The sequence below is a fragment of the Anopheles arabiensis genome, chromosome 2, assembly GCF_016920715.1.
Source record: "Anopheles arabiensis isolate DONGOLA chromosome 2, AaraD3, whole genome shotgun sequence".
Taxonomy (NCBI): Eukaryota; Metazoa; Arthropoda; class Insecta; order Diptera; family Culicidae; genus Anopheles; species Anopheles arabiensis.
The window spans coordinates 26,758,067-26,779,062 of NC_053517.1; the positions used below are offsets into that span (position 1 = coordinate 26,758,067).

The 20,996-nt window shown below is 48.6% G+C and overlaps 1 protein-coding gene across 4 annotated transcripts in view; it reads left to right on the forward strand.

Annotated features, from left to right (window-relative positions):
* The window catches only part of LOC120908806 (serine proteinase stubble), a 100,742-nt gene that overhangs the window by 10,658 nt on the left and 69,088 nt on the right, over nt 1-20,996 (forward strand). For 2 of the 4 annotated variants that reach the window (XM_040320190.1, XM_040320191.1), the window contains exon 1: nt 13,335-13,559. The exons of the other annotated variants lie outside the window; for them this stretch is intronic. The gene's annotated coding sequence lies outside the window, so the exon portion shown is untranslated. Of the gene's footprint in view, nt 1-13,334; nt 13,560-20,996 lie in introns of those variants that run through there. 4 annotated transcript variants of the gene reach the window in all.

The following is a 20,996-nucleotide window of genomic DNA, read 5'->3' on the forward strand; positions in this document are numbered from 1 at the left end:
TATTTTCGATCTGCTTTCCGGTAGCAGCGATGAGATCGATCGATTGGCGGCACCACGAGTGAGCGCTGAAGTGGTCCATCAACCGAACCCGCTCGACGGGAGGATATGCTAATTACCATTAGATCGAGCGTTTAATTTGTAGCTCTGGGTATTGGGGCGGGAAAGTGCTGCCAAGTGAGAGCTGGGAACGATTATTACCCACCGGCTCGCAGCCGCAGGTCGACCGAGAACGAGACCGAGCTGAGTGTGAATCGATCGCTAGGCAAGACGCCGGCAGGCAGACTGAGTTTGTTTTAATTCTGTTCTAGTTTAGAATGCACCGCTAGTATGAGAAGGAAATGACTGTCAGTTGACTGGAAAGGGGGCTGTGATACATAGTGCCGGTATGTTTTCACGCGGACGGGTCACCGAGTCGTCGCCCTAAAGTCCACACATCACTCGCTTGCGGTGGTCTCGTTTGATCGAGTTTTGTTTTTGGTTAAGCGTGTTTGTGTGTGTGTCTATGGGGTGTTTTTGAGACTGTTTCCAACTGTTCGGAAAGAAAACGGTACACACCGGTGGCGTGTGATTTTCGGGCTCGCGATCGATCACGCTCGGAAAAGCAAGTCACCAATAACGGTAGCAAATGGAAAGGAAGACACGTTCCCGTAGCGACGATCGGAGAGAGAATATACAAAAAAAAAGAAACAATTTGGTTGTTTCTCCGAACGAGAAAAAAAAATGTCGAAGAATACTTCTAAAGGTGAAATTAGGGAAAAAGTCTAATCGAATTTCATTAAACTCTTCCGATGAGTCAAACTACGAAGAGATTGAAGTAATGAAAGAAGCAGTAGCAAACGTTCAGGAGCCCCAATTCTGGAGGAATGGGGACTGGTAGGAAATGGGAAAATGTGTCCTACCAAAGCCCACCGAGTCCGTCCGACTATGTTAGGTGATTATGTTTGGGCCGATGAAAATGGTAAAAAGTCAATTTTCTTTCCCCGATGCCGGGCGATGAGAATTAGGTCACTGGTGAGGCCCCGCTCGGTTAGAATGGTAGCGGTCTGCGGGTTAATGCATTTGATAAATTGTGCTTACGGTTAAAGTGGAGTGGAATAGTGTGAGGGAATGTGAGATAACAGTTGTTTGCTTTTTCTAAGCTTCGTGGTGTTTTTTTTTTGTAAAGAATATGACATACCTGTTTCATCGATAGAAGGGACCATCATTGAAGAAGACTTGAAGCACAGTTCTGTTTTAAATCTGCTACAACAATTTCCTATCGATGGACAGGTCGAGCCATTGCACTCGTCAAACATTAACCATAAAGCGATCGGTCCGTGGGTTTACCGCATTCAATTTTCTACACTTTTCAATCAACCGTTTTCAACGATGGCGTGAATGAGCAGGCAACCTACAAAGAAATGAGTTGAGTTTGCTGCGCTGCAGAAATGCCATGTAATTCGATTAGTTTCTTGCTTTATTCGCTTATTGAGCTGTGAAACTGCGTCAGAGCAAAGCGGCAGGGTGGATTTTTCTATGATGGTTTAGAGAGCGAACGAGATGGCACTGCATTGAGCATCGATAACATCCCAACAACCTACACTGCACATGGAACACTTATACTTAAATAGTCCACGACAATCAAAGAAAGTGACCTGTTTCAATGGAATGTTTGATAGTGCATTTGAGGTGCACCCCTTCTCTTCCTAGTAGGGTCAATCATTTAACCACGATCAAAACAGATCGGACGATCGCTAAAAGGTGCCGCGCGCAAAACGGTGGTGCCCACGTTTCATACAACGGAGGGGAGACCCTTCAACCCCAATCGGTAGCCTGCTGAAAAATGATGTCTATTTTCCAAACCGAAACTCGCGGCACTCGGGCGGCACAGCGTCACGCGAAGGGAATGACCGATCCAATGCAGCGGATTCCGCACACAAAACGCCTCTATTAGGCGTAATTCATTTATCACGTTTCCGCCGGCCCTACATGAATGGGCTGCCCAAAGACCCAAACTGACAGTTATGAGGGCCATAGTTGGGATTGTTTAGGGAGCAAGAGCGCGGGCAGCCTTTCTCCGGGAAATCGGGCATTGAAATAGCGGACAACATCCCATTCAGATGGAATTCACTCTCGTTCGGAGGTACCATTCTCCACACACCTCCTCCCTAAAAAAAACAACCAAATCTTACCTTGTCCAATGGTAAGGGATGTAAAGGGCCTTCTTTTTAGTGCTGCTGAATTACAAGTAAGCGCGGCTTGGATCGGATGAATGCAGGCAGCCTTCAAGCTGCTCCAGTAGTAGTTGGGTGTATTTGAATTGAATTCGTGCTCAATTGATTTGAATGGGAGTAGGAAGGCACGTGATCATTTGGATGCGATAAGGTGGACCGTTTAGCGATATCGGATCGTAAAAAGTGGACTGCAAATGGTTTTGGGCACCGACTCACCGTATGTTACAGTGTTGTTAGGTATGGTTGAGGATCGAAAATTGAACTTGATGGATCGTATTCTCGCATACTTGCAAGATAAATGGAGTCATTGCTATTGAATGCTTGGCTTTTCTATTACAGCAGAGCTCAGACTCCAGACAAAACATTCCTTGTATGATGGCTTTAATGGCATCATGGCATGGATTTTGTAATGTAAATATATTCGCGACATCTTATAAGCTTGTTCTGAATATCATAAATGTTTGACTGAAAGTGATAAATACATGGTAACATTAATTCAATAAGCTACATACGTTACAAAGTCCGACCAGTTCAAAGTACCGCACACAGCGAAAAGGTTCCTTCCAATCCAAAGATAGGGATTCCTCGTCTACTTCCGTGCCCATCAAAAACCGGCTACCTCTCCCGGCTCGATCGATCGTACTACAATTCGAACACCGGTGCAACACCCAGCAAGAAAAACAAAGATCCAATCGGTTACGTTACGCCCGCTTGCGCATCAGCTCATTGTCCGGCAAGCGGCATTTTTGCAGACGAACGCATCTATGCGCGTGCAGGTTACACGGGTACATTCCGGCCATGGGTTCGAGTTTGACTAGCTGATGCGGACGAAAGAGGTAGAACAACAACAACAACAACGCAAACCCGCCAATATCTAACGGATTCTTGCGCGTAAACTGGTTCCAAAGGCGAGACCGCAAATCGGGAACTACTCCTATACGGTGCTCAGAATGTCCCGATAGTTGCCATTCCCGCCGATAGTTGCCGCGGCTAGCAAAACCCAATCGCTTTAACGATGACGAACCGACAGCGAATGACCTGCTGGGTACGGTCGGCTAGCAGCGGACAATCCAATCATTCCCCGTGCTATGCTCACCGGTCAGCTTGGCAGACCTTGCGCGGAAGTATAGCGCGTGCTGGTAAAAGACTGCACTGGCCCACGGAAACCGGCCCAGTTGACCGATAAAACCGAACTGGTACGCAGGCACCTCGTTTAAAACTCATTTCGTTCGTACCTGTCCCGCACCAAACTTCCCGGGGCCGACCGGCGTATGGCCCACCTTGCCTCCGCCCTACACACGCGGTCGGCACAGTGGGGAATCCTTTTCGCGAGCGAATAGATCGATCGCCGTGTTTTAACGATTCATTCTTAACCACTTTGCGCACTGCATGGGGTGCGCGCACTGTTACGTGAAGTGCCTGCTGTAACCGCCATTTGAACGTAGGGTTCGTCGCTTGTGCGTCGCAGTCGCGGAACTGCGCGCGAGCATGAACTTTTACTTTCGCTTGCGATCCAACGACGAGGCTTCGGGACGAGCGATACGAGGTGATGGTTAATGCAACCGCTGGTGCAAAGTGTATGTGTGTGTGTGCCGCTATTCCAGAAGGAGGTCTCTGGTTCAATGGTGCAACCATCGGGGTAAATGCACAATCCTGCTACGAGGTAACTAGGGACACTCCGTTTCCATCTGGGTGTCTCGTTCACCAAGCCAGCGCGTGCTTAATGGTTTGTTCTATGGGTATCATTCTGTTGGGCACCTTGTTTTTGTTGTTGTTGTGGCTGTTGGAATGTAAAAGAGAGTAGGGCAAATGTGTTGCTTCAGATACACATTTGGCCGGGTCAGTAAGATCCATTTCGGTGTGGAGGAATGCACTCACACCGAGTTTTGCTTTTGTTTAGTTTACGGCAAGCCGATACAATCAGAAAGGAAATTTCTGTGCTTAGTTCGTGGCACGACACGCTCGCGATCACATTCGCCAGCTAGAAACATTCCAAGGTAAGCGAAGCAGCGGCATTAGCAAGGTGTAGAAGAACATGCACCAGCTAACGGCAATCGAATGTACGATTACGCTTCTCACCTACGTACCGAAGCGGCTTCACGTGAGCTTTAATAATGGTTTGTAATGGACCCCGGCAATGATGCTGTTGTATGACTTAATATTATTTTTACTACCCACCTACAACAAACAACCTGCTGCTGCCTTTGCTGACTCGTGGTGGGTCCTGATGCAGCATAACACATGACAGCGCCATGTGGAGCATTGAAAATGGTGAATTTTATGTTCGCGTAGGCAAGGCCATACACACTGCCTTCGGTTGCGGGTTCGTTAAGAGCAGTTGGTGAGGACGTTTCATTTCTGCGTTAGATCGCGCGAACATGGCACCGACAGCAATTTGGTTCATGTTTCCGCTTCCCATCTTGACAGGAAAGATGGCTGCTGCGTCACTGAAGCCGGTTACAATCCGGGACCGAACCGGGCAACATCACGCTACCAACGAGGATCGCTCTTGCCTCTGACGAACAGGGCTATGCGTATGAATAATGCAGTGAAAAATTTGTAACATCAGCTTTAATCGTCGTTATTTTATGCGCAGAATCGTAGCATAAGTGTTGGAAGTGTTTTTTGTTTTGTTTTGTTACCGTGCTACACGCGCGGTGAGTTATAGAAATGGATAGAATGAATTATCCCGCTTTTGTTAGGTGTATCCAAATTTACGATACCACCTTTTGCGCTTCGCTGCCCTGGTCTGGCCAGTTTCTGCATGAGAGAGCTTGACGTACGCTTCCTTCACGGTGTGTTTGGGTAGCACATCCGAGCCGACGCTTCTCACGTCTTTAGGTGTTAAATTATGAAAACATATTTCATCTCTTCTGGTAGCATATTATAGTTAATGCTGGGAGGCTCTTCTTTAAACCTGTTTAGCTGTCATATTCCCCCCACAAAGAAGATAAGCGCAATCAAGACAAAGGTTTTGTGTTGAAAGTTAGAAGAAAGTGTTTTATATACGACTGCAAACAATCATCATTGCATCATTTGGATTGATGTATTAAAGCACAGTCGTCTAACCTCACACCTGGAACCTGAGTTCAGCCCTTCAGAAGCAGAAGATCATTTTCGAACATTGGGCCGTACAAACTAGGGAAACCTGTTTGCAAAAAGGTCAGTAAACGATTGTGTAATCGCACCCCCAAATGCTAGAAAAAAAGAATCATCAGCGTTGGAAACGAACGCTATTCGGTTTGGCTGGCCAGCAAATCGTTGACCTTGTTTCGAGAGTGAATTTAGCGTACGAATCTTGCGTGCAATGCCAACAGCCTACCCTGATCGACACGATCAATGTCGAGAGCGGGCCAGAAGCAGTTGCTGCAAACACCAACAGGAGCTACTGATTCCCGGTTGGGTAGAATGAGATCTGGTCAATCGAGGTGAAAAAGAAAAACAAGGTTTGATGGAGGTTTGGGAAAAGGAAATAGGCAACACAAAACAATCCATCGTTTATTATCAATATGTGCGTGTGTGTGTGTGTGTGTCTGTGTTTGTAGTTTGAATGATGATGGGGTCTGAGCGAAATCAGATCACCCGGGTGTAGCTGGACCAGAAATGTAATCGCAACGCAAGACGCAAAAAAATAAGAATACGCCAAAACCAATGAAACAACTGACATGCGATGGCGCATGCGCGTGTTTCGGGAGCTTTTGGCTGAGCTGTTGGTTTTTCGGCCGTGTTTATCTTCCGGTATGCTGAATTAATGGAGCTACTCACCGGTTTCGACAGTTTCGGCAGCGGAAAGGACGTGTGTGGAACGATAAGTTGCTCGAACGAACGAGTCAAGGCAAAGGAGATTAATAATGTAACGAGTGGTGCTTGGCCCGAAGAAAGGGCCGTTGGGCGGGGGAAAATGAACGGCTGAAGGGAGGAAGGAAGCCGACGATGCTAATCCCATTTTCACCAATCACTTGACTCAATGACAGTGCTGCGGTGGTGGTGGTGGTGATGATGATGGTGGTGGTAAACAGCACTAAGTTTGACGGTTTAATTAGCCGAGCAGTTTGTTTGCTCGAGACAGTTAATCGAGGTAATAAAAGATTTGCTAGAAAGCTTATGTAGCGCTGAGCAGCATAAACATAAACATGCTTGTTTGATGTGGGAATTTAGCAAATGAAATGTAAAAAAAGGTAACGTTTGATATCGAAATCATTCATAGCGTTTAAAATAAAGGGGGAAAACTAGATAGAAAAGCTTAAATGATAAGAAAACATAATTGAAATAAGATTATGTTGATAGAACCGATCTTCGTTCATAATTTATAGCTTAATGCTCAAATTGTGCCCCTTTCCATTCGCTCAACTCTTTTTTCTTTCTCTCCCACAGGTAAGCATCGTCGCGATACGCCTAATGGATCGCACGATTCTGGACGAAACTAAAACAGACTGACCTCTTCCTTCTGTGCGTCCTCGACATTAATGGTATGTATGTGTGCCACCGTGGAAAAGTCAAAAAGCAAAAGGGGCAAAGTTAAAGACGCCGTGTGCCGCCCCCCGTGTGCCGCAGAGTGCATGTGAGGGGTTTAAGAATCATTTGCACATCTATCTTAATAGTCACCGAATTGAAAATGGTACGACAGCAGCAAACACGATAACAAGCCAGCGGCCCTGCCAACCAGTGAAACATCAATTTGTATACTGCCCGAATCATTCGATACTTACGAACGCAAACGACTCAATTCCGTTGCCATTCCCACAGGCAACAACCAACGGCACCGGTTCGATTGGCTGGGAAGTGGCCGGACCCATTCACATTCGGAATTGACTCCCGGAGAGATGTGCCTGAAGTTTATCACTTTTGCGGAGCTGCAGTTTACATTCCATCGGTACGGGGCTTATGTAAGAACGAACCAATAAACAACCGTTCTTTCCTACCTACGGCTGGTCGCGGTCGTGGTTCTCAGCCCCGTGGGTTTCGTGAGATTACAACCAAGAACCCACGGGAACCACAGTAACACGGGCCATTCGTCCCACCCTTTTTCGGCAGGGAAGGTGAACCTGTGAATAGTGTATGCTAATTTTATTCAATTATTCTCATTCGGATTGTGAAGTGCCGCACCGACCCGCAAATCCGTCCAAGTGTCCCGCGGGGCCACAACAAGTATCGAATGCGCCGAGATGTGCCTCTGGCTCCCCGTTACGTACTGCGCGCGACAATGAGCTTTTAATGGCGGTTGAGCCGTGGTCGTAATGTGAAAATAATCCCTTTCCTGCCTTCTGAGAAAGCACTGAATGGGGAACTTTCTGTGTATGAGTGTGTGTGTGTGTGTGAGTGTGTTCGAAGCAGCTTCACTCACTTGCTTATTCCACCGTTCCTGCTCTCCGGTTTCTTTCGTTAGATCTCGTGCAAAGAAGTGGTCATGCAAATTTGAGGCTAATCAAATGGTAACATGCGAGCTGCGTGCGTACTGCAAGATGGGAAAGTGTTTCGATGCGACCTTTTGATGATGCTTCGCAGCATTACATTTAAAGCTCGGATGAGCTGAAACTAGCTCTGGAGCCTAATGTCTAACAGTTCACAGAAGTGGCCACTTCGTTAGAGTGTCCGCACAGTGCTACAAAAAGTTTCTTCTCGTACCGGCGTGGTTCATCATCCGCCAAAGAATGGTCGCTAATGTTGCCGCCTCGCTGGCCTGTGGCCGTAGGTCACGTCCAGCTGAGATCGTTTTCCCGGCAAATGTCGCAAAGATTCGTAGAAATCGCACATCGTTTAAGTAACCGGGCAAGATGCACACGCGCAAGGAGCACGACGCTCCCACCATGCCCGGTACCATGGCTTATTCTTGGTTAGTGTATGTGCTTTTGCCCTCGCCTCGCTTTGTGGTTCCTGCAAAACACTGAACTGAACCGCTTGTCTCGCTATAATTAGCGCAACCACACATCGCAATCAGACACGCGCGAGTGCAACGCGGCAGCCCTCAAGAACACGACACGTACACGCGGCCATCTTCAACGTGTTGTCGCGCGCCCGTGCACAGATATGCGGTTGCGTTGACGTTTCCCGAGGACGTTATTCCTTTGCCCAGGCCCAAGACGGGCTGCTCGGAAAGTCCCTTCCAGATGCAGTCGCTGCTGTCAGCAAGGAATGGTGCACCGTGGTACACCGCTCCTTGGTGCGATCGTTCACATCGGTTGCGAGGAGTTGAAGGTTTAGCGAGATATGAAGATGTGCATATGTCTGTGTGTTTAGCTCCGACGGATGATGGGGTTAAGGGTGTACGGCACCGCTCGAGCGGGTTGCAACACGGAGGACTATTTTAATTATGACAACTCTCGCCTCAAGCACTTTCGCTTCCCCTCAATGGTCCTCGGTTCCATCGTTTAAGCCGTCGGAGAAAAGTGAATGAACCCCCGGAAGGCTCCGTACGCCACCCAGCCTACCAGCCCTGGTGCCCGATGTTGTTCTTCGGTCTCTTGCACCATGATCATGTCAGGCTTGTGCGTAGCCCGACTTATTGCCGCTGTCGTTTTCAACGTGTAACCTTTCCATCTCTACCTCTACCGTTTCAAAAACGAAGCTACGCTGTAAATCTGCTGTAATCAGCATAATGATAGCTAGAATGTGGAGGTTTCAGCGAGGAGGAACTTTCATTTCACGTCGCAATGTATCATCAGTGCGAGTTATCGCCGATGCGGGATCGAGGTTGGACAATAATTGAAAGCGAAACGGCATCGAGGTGTACGGCCGCGTGTTCTTGTCCGTTGTCTCGTTGCGGTCTCTGCGCAATTCTGGCGCCTCTCTCCCTGAGTTGCAGGTTTGCCGTGGTTCGAGCTAAAGCTTGTTTGAGATAATAATAAATTGGCTGTTAAGTTCCAATTAAAATTCTACCAGCACCAGCCAGTGCGGAATTGGCAACATCTGCTCGGTTCACATTAGTGAAGGTGATGAAATACCAACCAGTCACCGTTTGGACGATAAAGTTGTTGGTGGAACCGGAGGTGTGCTCGCCGGAGAGGGAGATTGGATGCAAGGATGTGCCTTTTTTAAACTTGATTTTGATCAGACTAGACTGTTTTTCTTGCATGGGGGCCATAATAGTTCTTGTTGGTGGCCACACGAGCCAGGGCATATTATCTCAAAGCTTTTCGCTGGATGCAGCCCCTGTTAACTTCAATTATGAGGCTAATTTCAGTGACAGATCCTATTATACCTTCGAATCTGGTGAATAGGTGCTGCACGATGCCCAATGTGGTGTTACATCTGTCAGCAAAAATTGGCAAACTAACCGTATTAAGACAAATTGAGGACAATCCCATCCAATCGCCACAGTTCACGGGTGCCGAAATAGAAAAATCCACCCCTTCGCTCGAGGCACATACTTGTGAATGCTCGGAAAACAGTTAGACCAGAGTCTGTTCGCATTTCAGACTCCGAGGCAACGGACACAACGGTGGACTGAATGGAGCAATGCGGACACACGCGCATCTCCGTTCCATGCTCCACTATCTTATTTGACCGACCGACTTGGCTCTGTGGTGTGCGCGGCACCGTAACAATGGTTCCACGCTCTTCGTCATCAGCATCGCCACCAGCCCCGGGGTTTTGGGGCTGGAGAGCATTCCGAAAACAAACATAGAGGTTGAGCCACCATCACATGGATGGTGGCCACCTTGGAGTGTGTCTTCTTTGCTACCGATTCTGCTTCTGTTTCATCCGGTATGACCTCTTACCTAGCCGCCAGTGTGTGTTTGTATGGGACGTCTGTCGTCGTAATGGGAAAGTGGAAAATAATGGGCCAGTTTAAAATGTTTCACCAGTTATGGGTGAATTATCATATGGAGCATGGGTAGCATGAGTGCTTATCTGGTGATCTTGTGTTAGGTTGGAGGTTTTTTTTGGCAAAGCCACGATTTTGCACAATCTGGCGCGAGGCGTAAATGCGAAGCGCCATTCGGGGTAATTGGGTTGTTCGGACAATGCGCTTTTAACGTCTATTCGGTCGCCTTGCAAAGCAAACTGTTTGCCAGTGAAGCTTTTGTGGGATTAGTTAGCTAATTTTGAAACCGCTATTATGAGATAATTAAGCTCGTTTTACAACTATTGTGATAAACAGCATAGTACATAAGGTTCTAAAAAAAAGTTGGTGTATGAATTTATGACAAAAAAAAACAAGATCAATCGATCGATGACCTAACCCCAGATGGATCTCGAACACTGAAAAATTAAACAATATTTCCATTGCGGTGCAACCATCGTTTTTTTGCCGCATTTAACCTTTCCCCAGCCGTTTCGATACCGTTTCGATGCTTAATCTGGCCGTTTTTTACACTCTTCCCAAGCTGATCCCAAAGATATCGATCCGCTGGTGGTGTGTCCCTCCTCTCCCCCAAAGTAGTTGGGATTAGTTGTGCCGTGTGGAGGGGGCCTATCGAAACCCCATCATTAAGCGATGGTCATGATGATGATCGAAAGCTTGCAATTAAAAACAGATAAAAATGTATCTCTGTCTCTCTCTATCCCATCCCGATCGACAGACGTATGATGATCCTGTGTCTCGTTCTATCGCTCTATGCAACACTAATTGTTCCTATCTCTCTATCTCTCTCTCTCTCTCTCTCTCTCTCTCTCTCTCTCTCTCTTGTTCCCATGGAGCATGCAGCGAGGAGGAAGTGTGTTGCGGTGGAAAAACTGGGAACAGGTGTTTTAAAAGAAATCAAATCCCGTTACACATCGGGCGCATCGCTATTGAACTTTCTCTCTTTCCACTTCCTCCAACGCGCTTGCCAATCACCATCAAACTGTGTTGTCCTGTGTTGGATTAGGGGGTGCAGATTGGACCATTCGATAGGTGTAAACTGTCCGTAAGCATCGATACGCCTTCGATGCTGGGATGTCGTGAGGGTCAAGTGATATTGTTTGTACGGAGACAAAGACAGATTTCCTAAGAAGAGCAAAACGCTTCGCAGCGGAAACTGGGAGCTGATCTGGCAAACCGATCGATCGAGCGAGCAATTATGAGATGGTCAAGGCAAAGGGTTTGTTTGTCGCAATAAAATTTACAATAACTGCTTTCCAAAAAGGGCTACAAACGGTGCGAATGGTGTAAATCCGGTCCATCCCGACCAGATCCGGTCGCTGGAACGGTGTTCGAACGGTTCCGGAAGCATGGCGGGAGGTTTATTGTTTGGGGCCCTTGGGTACAATTTATTAGCAAGATGTGAATAACAAATTAATAATTACCCATAAACCCGTAAAGCTGTAAACGTTCCGGCCCGTGCTGTGCTGTTCCCGAAAGAGGACCCCAACCCATGCCCACCGCATATAGTTTTTCTCCAAGTTTGATGGTTTAAACAAAAAAGGTTCACTGTAACAGAACCACACCGTCCGGTGGGACGGCGTGCATTGAGGGTGGCATGCGTTTCATTATGTCCACGGGACCAGAAAAACAGGGCACGCTCTGCGGAGAGCAATTAACCGATCGGATCGGACCGACCGGCGTGATGTGGAGCATGGCGCCGGAAGACACTCTTAGGGGACTCTCTGCAAGGGGATTTGTAATTTCAGGTGAGTCGATCTAACGAAAAATTCGTTCTACACTGCTTTTTATGACCCCTTCTACCGTACCGTTAGAAGATGAACCGGTGTGCAGTGGTAGAAAACGGGGGAGAAAACCCCAAAAATGGGCACCCCGCCCGTATTAAGATTATGTGTTTTTATTAATCTTTATATAAATTCCTTGGGTCCATTTAATTTCCTTTCCCTCCCTTCGAAGGGGTTGATAAGGGTTGACGATAAAAGGGTTGCTGTGGAAATGCTACTCGCGATAATGAAATCACACACATACGCTGTAAGCCCTTTTACGTTGTAATTGTAGCAGCTGAGCCCTTATTCGTATTCGTTCTCACGCGCCACTGGATGCTTTCTAATGGCAGCCCGACTGCAGCCCATATGTACCAGCCCTTCCCGGGCAGGGTTGGTAGGGTTACGTTCTCGATACGAGTGACTAATCGTTCGCGGACAGTTGGCAAACTTGCTCAATGTCACAGCATGATTGGCTCGGCCACTTCGGAATCGCTTGACCCGTTTTCCTTTCACTGCACCAAATGAGCCGTGGTGAAATGGTGTGAATGTAATGAATTGAACGTTTCATCGCACACCCCGACCGCCGGGCAGACCAATGCAGCCGGTTCTGCAAATTCCACCGTGGCTTTGGTGCAGGAATGGGACCCGCGTTTTTTCCTGGCTATAGCTCATCCGGGACCTAGCAGGCAATCGTCCTCCAGTCAGCCGATCGCCCTCCCTGCCAGCTTGAATAAGACACTATCAATCATCATCACAGCAAACTGGATGGCCAATTGTCCAAGTACGCGCGGCCAGCAGGCGATGTATGCTCCCATTTGTATCGGCAGCCGGCAGCAGTGCTCCCACGGCCAATCGGGGCTGACCTCGGGGCTCGGTGGCGTAATTTTCCGGTAACACCTATTTGTGGGTTCAAGATTAATGACCTCGCGTAGAAAGTAGGCAAAACAAATGCCGCAAACGGTATTGGCACACACAGTAAGTTGTGGTCGTATGTCCATGTGTGTGTGTGTGTGTCTGTGAATCTTTGCAATTGCGAATGCTGGCCGATTTCCTATCAGAGGCGAATTGGGCGCCCGGGCACCTACTCCTGCGGGTCAGTTGTTTAGAAATCGAAGCATCGTACGCGCGCGGGATGACCGTTGATGTTGGCCACGGCTCCATCCCTGCTGTGCCGTTTTCACCATTAGGCAACTCGGTAATAGTTGAAGATCAGCTCGACATTCAATTAGAATTCGCAAAATCTTCCTCGGGCTTGCTCGCCCAGGCTAACGGAATGCCGCTCCGATCCCGCGGATCGTATGGCGTGGCTTTGATTTTGAAGCGATTACTGCAAAGCTTTATTTTCCCATGTTAGAAGTACACGCATTCGATCCGTTTAGAGGTTCAAGAGATGTTCGATAATGGGGCGCATTTTAACGCACAGACTTTGGGCTCGATAGTCCTACACGGGTAGGCGTTTGTTACTGGGATTGGTTTGGAATCTGAACCTCTTCGAGATGTATCGCAGTACACCGCCCGGTACGATCAAAGTAGGTCATAGATTTCAAACTTCACCTGTACTGGCGCTGGTTGAAGGGGGTACAGCAATTGCATTGCTGTTCCTACAAGCTCGGTGACATGTGGTGTATGTGTTTGTCTGTGTGTGTGTGTGATTGTGCTATCGTGCCGGGTCCTCAAAAGCGGACAACATTCCCGAGCCATGGAATTCGATCTCGGTGGAAATCTTCTCAGTGACATGGCGATACGAAGCTATCGGCAGAATCCAATCTAGAGCAGGTGACATTTTACTCATTTACCTTCGTCAAACATGGTGTCCCGATGCGGGCAAAACGTTAGCCTTGCAGCTACACTCTCCCAGCACTCCCGGCTGTTGCAAATTCGCGTACGAAACCTACGCCCGAAGCACCGGCACCCGGCCTGCATGCGTGACATTCTCCGCTAAATCTCTGCACTATCGATGATGTTGCGCTGGCACGTTGCACAATAGGCGTAGATGTCAACCGATAGGGGGTGCAAGAGTGGGAGTTTCGGCGTGCTCGTTCGCCCGGCGTGCCGATCGGCTGTCGTAGATTATGACGGAAGTCATATAAATTCTTACCGCCGTTACACCGTGGCGGCGTTCGCCTCGTGTCCGTCTGATGGCCGCCCTTTCGGTCGGTCTGGTTCCCGATCAGCATTTTCCCCCTTGGTTTCCCGATTGCTGGCCAATTAGTGTTTGTGCCGTGTTGCGCCGCGTTCGAACTAACTGGTCCGCTGTCCGCAGTTGACTAGCCCGGCGTGTCCGTCTAGCCTGGTCGGCGGGGCTCTTTTCGGGTGGGTGTAATGGCGGCAAATGAGCGAAAGAGTAAGACAGGCGTGCGTCTGTGAAAAGGAAAGAGATCGAGCTGGTAGAAAGCAGGGCTAGAATGCAGAAATGTTCCTGGGCTCGTTCTACCGTTCTACCATTTTCCCTCCGCCCCCTCTCTCCTATGCACACGATTATTGGAGTGTGTAAAAGATTGATGATTTATTTTCTCTAATGTGCTTCTCGTTCGCTTTCTGCTCCCATTTGCGCTCATTTAACCCGCCCCGTAGGGTGGTCAACGAATTCTCCAATTATTCCACCGTTCATCCAGAACCGATTGGGTAACCGATGATGGTGCACGCTGGAAACGGGGGAAAGCATGCCGCCCATGGGGACCGGGGTGCTGTGCAAAAACCAATCCCGAGGATGGCCGAGCACGAGATGCGGTCAAGGGTGGGCAGTACAGTGCGCGCAAAGTTGCAAATTGAAATTCTTTCAACGCGGTAAATTGTGAATGAGTTCTGGTCGTGGAGGTTGGTGTTGATGCTCCCGGCGGAGAGACCCGGGGGTTTCGCGGGAGAATGGCGCTTGATGGGTCTTCTTTTTCCACCCCTCCCGGGTGCGGGAGGTTTGTCCGTTAGGGCGAACGAACAGGGGCGTGCGTTCGGCGCTGAGTTGAAAGCTGGCTGTTTAGTGGAAAACAAACACCGCTAGGCCATGTTGCTGAGAGCTTTACTAAATGTTCTCGATCGCTAAATGAGTTGAATGAATGGGGAATTTGGTGAAGATGCGATTGATTCGAGGGTGAGGTTTGCCAATTTGATTGAAGTTAAGGCATCGTATGGGAACGTTCGTCGGCTGGTAACGTTGTTAGTGAAAATCGCAGCCTCGTTTCAGTTAGAAGTTCTTGTTGTATTCTATTTTTAGACAAACCCTACCACGCCTGTATACCAAAGAAGCTGTTCCGCAACACTGCTATGATGAGAATTTACAATGATGTGAAAAGCTTAAAATAATTTCAGTTTGCAAAGCTATTCAGCTACCCTTCCCAAAATCGTGTCCCGGTATGCCTCTGGAGCGCATCGGTAGCTTCCGCAGTGAAATAGTAGCCTTTCCCGCTTGATAGAAGCTGCTGCCCTGAGCATTTCGGACAGAGTGTGTGCCCGCAAAGACGCCGCAAATGAACAGCAATAATGACAGGGTGTCGGAAAAGCACCTGCTACCGCGCGAAGGCGTGTGAGTTCCGGAAACGGGACTTTGCTTCAATCGAGAACAACTTCTCAGCACAATTCTTGATCGAACGGTGGTGGGAGCGCTGGACTTTAACCTCCCCCCTCCGTTTCTTGCATGAAAACTGATCCGGTCGAGAAAGGGGTGTTGGTCGCGGGAAGTACGATTGAAAAAGAACCCTCCTTTCACGCAATGTACCCACCGTTCTAACGTTCTCTCGACGGTGCCAAGCGTTCAACGCACGCATCTTCTAACAGTGTTGCGGGTGAAACAACTCCCGACACTTCACACCCGTGGTGGTTTGTCGAGGTGGGCTGTGTTCTAGGTGCGCAATCGGTAACGTCCGGCGTGCGGTTAGCCGTCTCTCCCTCTCTCTCTCTCTTCATTCAGAGCTGCCACAATTTCTCGTCGATCACTTCCTAACGCGGTAAACGCGCTAGGGGTAACGTCTGCTTTTATAATAAATCAAACTCAACCGACTGGCCGATGTGGACCGATAGAATTGATCGTCGCTCACGTAGCCATAAAGTAGTAAGTTTGCTAGTATTAGCCGCATCTTGCTCGGGTAGTTGGCTTGCAATAAATCAACACTTTTGCAGCGAAACAAATGCTGAAAGGGCAACAGAATTGCTGCTAGCGATAAGCTTGCTGAGGAATGGGGAGATGGCACAAGAAAAATGAAGAGATCACACCAGAGTAGGTGCACGGGGAGCGAAGGAACCGGTAGGCTTAGGACATTATGGAAGGAAGACATGTAAATATTGGTTGTAATGCTTAGGGCCTGCCGTTAGGATGCGACCATAATTTACGGTTTGTTGGGCTGCGAGCGACATCAAAACAAACAGCCATAAATCAGAAATGATTGGTGAGTGAGTGATCGCGCTTCCACGTGGGAAACTTGATCGTTTCATTAATTTAACACATTGGCGAGATAGCATGTAAATGTAGGTCACAGGATTGTATGATTCTCTTTTATAATTTGCATGATCTACGGACGATCTTTTCAATAGTTAATTTGGTGGCATAACCGCTCAAGTAAAGAGCAGAAGCTAACTGCCTGTAAGATCTTGAGGAAGTTAAGCGATACAATTTACTCTACTGATGAGTGAAGCGTCTTACTTGCTGCATAAAATTTTATAGATTAGCATGACCGAGCACTCAAGTTATTCCTCAAAAACCTGCACAATGTTTCAAATGTTGCAATGAAGATGCCAACCCAAAGACAAAGTGTAATCTATTTTCGTACCACACTTTCGTGTATCGATAACGTTGTTAACTCAATTTTTCTCACTTTCATCTCTGGAGAAACTCTTGATGGTGTTTTCAGCGCCAAGTATTTCAGTGCTTCAAAACTCAGCCTCTTCACCTGGAGACTTAAGAAAGACGGAAAGGTCTTGATAGGAGCTAGGCTTTAGACTCTCTATTCCAACATACACACAGCCCCGCATGAAGGAGGCCTATTACCTTCTTCAGGTGCTACTCAAGCGGAGTGTTAAGAGATCTTGAGCGCATTGTGAGAAGAAGGTATCGTTCACCTTCAGCGGGGCGTCAAGTAATTTCAATGATTACACTCAAGCATGTGGTATAATTGTTCTTTCAAACCGAACAACTATACCAGCTACAAATGAAGACGTACGGCGAGTACTAGTAACAGTCGATGGAACGGTTGACACTCGATAATGCGCAAACCCTTCAAATAGCGCTATTGATATCCTGTTGTACAATTCGCTGTACTACGTCCATTTCACTGTTGTGCATTCCACACTTTGTAAGCGAGTTCCGGAGAGAAAGTGCGCACCGGGAAGGGCAACTATTCAGCACCGATAAGTTGCGCGATCGGTTGACGGTGCGCATCGCCCAGCTGCAACGATCAGGGAACGCACCTACGGATGGGCTTCGTAGCCGTTCGGAGCCGATGCCTAATGCCACCACATGCTCGCTGTTGGCATGCAGGCCCTTTTGACGAGTCGGCTCGGCAACAGACCCCGTTCCATTTTGGTACCGGTGCCTCAGGGCAAAACTACATCCCGCGCCAGGGTACTTTGCACCGTGGGGCAGTTGTAGAGCACTGGTTTTGGCCGTAAACATACCGCTGGCACTGGGTCTATTCTAGTGACGAGGGGGATACGGCAGGAATGTGCGAGTACCGGACCGATGTGCCATAACCGTGCTGCATACGGCTCCGGGTTGGATACGGCAACCGTCTCGTTCCCTGGGAAATGACGAAGGAATGCCGTTTGTAGTTCGCGATCTGAAGCTGCAGCGGGAACTCAGTGCTCAGTATGGATACGCGATCGTTGGTTTTCGGAGCTGCACCAGAATCGGGAGTGAGGTTCACCAACTTGACCGACCTCCGCACGAGAGTGGACCACCGTGTTCGTGGTGTCGTGCCGATTGATCCATTAGGAGGTTTTGTGTGTCTGAATGTGTGTGTGTGCGTGTGCTGGTTAGTCTATCGCAGCGGAACGATCGCTGTGCGTTATAGCGGGTGTGAGGGAGAGTGGAGGACCAAACTACGCATGGCTAGTGGTCAAGGTAAGGTACACGACCAAAGTGGCCCCGCTATCGAGCGGGGTAATAAATCAAAATGAAAATGTCATTAGCTAGATCATATGTTCCGGACAGTTTCCTTCGGTGAAGGTACCGGCAGGGCGTTAAAGTTTGAGCGGTATGAGCGGTTGTATGAGTTCCCGAAAGGCGGACTCGAGCTGGCTACATCTTAATTGTTCGAATGTGATTCAATCACGGACAATTTGTACTTCGATTTGAGACGGATCATTTGCAATTTATAAATATTAAAAGCAAAACACGTTAACGAACAGATTAGAGCGCCTTTTTTTACTGACGGAATTCTGGAAGGGAATGGCCCACATATTTTCCCGGATCCCTGCATGGCTGCATGGTTGTGGAATGACATTTCCGTTCGCATTTGATTACCACTTAAGACGAGCCTCTCGTGTTAATAGCATTATATAAATCTTCGTTTTTTTAGATGTTTGTACACAAAACACTCCCTCAGGGTTTTGCCTTCCCGCTTGAAGCTTGAAATCCTACCCGGCGGATCCTTTTTATTGCGCAATCCGTCCAGTCGTCTCGTGCCCGTTGCAGCTCAAAACAGGCTTGTCGAGATTAGCGATTTGTTTGTATGTGTGTACGTGTGTGTACGTGTGCCAAGGTGACGATGCGTATCAGCCGCACCGGGGCAATTAGATGCAAATGAAGAAATAATTGGAACACAACAACTCTCGGTTCTGTCATCGAGCTGGAGCCGGCGAACCCCGGCGAGCCCGGTCCATGCCATGGCCCGGGTTTATGTGTAGTGTAATTTTATTTAATTTAGCAAGACTGTATCGCGGAACCTAGCGGGTTCTACGGGGGCAAACTTAAGGGGCCGTATCAGATGCACCGGGCGATTCGGGTTTTGCACCACTGAGAGATGCACCTTGCTGCTTGCCTTGTTGCTTGGTGTTGCAGTTGTACGACGTCTGTTTCTTTCCACCCTTCCTTTCATGTCGAGCGGACTCCCGTTCCTCCTCATCCTGTCACAGTTACTTAAGGGCCTGGTAGGTTTTATTCCTCTCGACTTATATTAATCTAAGTGTGTGTGTGTGTGTGTATGTGTTAAATTTGTTTTTACCTCGTTTGCTTTCTCCCGGTTGCGCGGCAAATGCGTACGGAACGATGATAAATCAGTCTGCTTAGTGAGAATCGCACCGAGCCTGCCTGCGTTGGGGTTGTTTTTTTTTTCTTCTTCTCTGCTCCACTTCGACGCATTCCACCTGCCCAAAGGCCAATGGCCAGTGGCAATGCTGCGGCTTTGCTGTGGATGGGGTTTGCGCGCATTCACCGTCTGGTATGGGCTGGTAGGGCTGGTGTAGGAATTCCCTGCGGCCAGTTTGGCAGTGCGGAATCAGCACGGAACCCAAGCACGGGGATCCGTCTTAAATCTACTCCTGCTTGACCTAAAATGCCGCTCTGGCACGGAGGAACCCTTCCGCGCCACCAGGGATCGTCGATCGAGATTGGCGCGTCCCAAAGTCCCCCGGGTGGATTACCCCCGATGCGTTATCGATCGCACCGGGCAGGTTGCGTAATTTTGTACCACAGCTTGGTTTGCGCACTCTGCCGCACGCGAAGACCGCACCGATCGTTGATGATCGCGCGATGTGCGAAATTATTCCTCCCCTTTTGCGCATTCTTGCCGCTGTTACGGCTGTTGATTTATCTAATCTAACATGTGTACAGAGGCACACTGATGGTGATGGTGGTCGTAGAGAAGGTGGATGAGAAAGGCCCCTCCTGGGAGGGAAAGAAAAACAGATGGAACAGGGTTGCCGATCCCTACGCGGGATGGTGTGCATTTCGAGGGTGAGTCGGTGAAGGCTTCTTCCGCACGGGTTCCGGCTCGCATGGGGCGCTACAGGTGATCATGAGGTGAGAGAAGCTACGGTACGGTATGGTGCATTAACCCTTTTCTTGTTGTCTGAACCCTTCACATGTGCGTGGGGGGCCCGTGATGATGCGCGTGGGGATGCACGTACGCAGCTGGCATTTGGACCGTAACGCGATGCTTATCGGTGGCGATCGGTGCGATGTTGGGAACTGCGTAAAGGTAACGCTTGAAAATGTTTGCCAAGGTGGTGGAGTGATTTTTTACGGTACGATACAGCGTTAGTTTGTTGATATTAAATGTATTTTGCGGGACATGGAAGTATCAGTGATAAAAAGAATAAAAATATATTAAACATGATACAGTATTTTCCGTCAGCTTGTAGGTTCTAAAATGTTCATATTTGTCCGTTAAACGATGTTAATTTTCCAATATTTTTGCATTTCTGTTGTTAAAAAATGCACATAATACTTTGTTCATTTTCACATGCATGCTACAATTTTCTCTTGAACATCATAGAAACATTACAGTGTGTGTGTGTGTGTGTGTGTGTGTGTGTGTGTGTGTGTGTGTGTGTGTGTGTGTGTGTGTGTGTGTGTGTGTGTGTGTATGTGTGTGTGTGTGTGTGTGTGTGTGTGTGTGTGTGTGTGTATGTAGCTCCTGACGTGCCGGTTAGTCCTCTTAGCACACGTTGGCATTAGCGAAAACGATTCTGCCGCCTCGGGGTAGCCTTGGGAGGGCTGTGCAGGCGAGCGAGCTTGAAAGCTAACGGCAAATGGGACGGTTAGCGTATCGCGATAACGAACACGCGGTAACTTGTGCCCAACCGGTGTGTGTGCCCCTGCGCACTATCGGCAGACGCCGCATCATCCACCGCTTGGCAGAGTCGTTCGCCAATTGCGCGTGATCTTGTTCTGCAAGACGCAGCATAAAACAAATAGTGCGTCGTCGCCGCCATCGTGGTGCTTACGTTCGGTCGGTTTCGGACCTCAACTTTGGTGGTTTGGACGAACCGTTGGCACGGGATTGACTGGGACGTTGAGAAGACCTAGTTTCCAGATTCCGGTGCAGAGGGAGAGAGAAACCAACTACCAACACACGCGGCACCAACGCGATGACCTTCTTCTTCTGCCGGGCTTTGAGTCGGGCAGTTGCGATCGCGATGCGGTCCCGTGTGCCGATACCGTGTGAGCCGAACCCCAGGTATGGGTGGCCAACACACACACACACACACACACACACACACACACACACACACAAACAGACAAACGCGCGATATAGCAATATGGTTTTCCGCAGCATTAGAGGT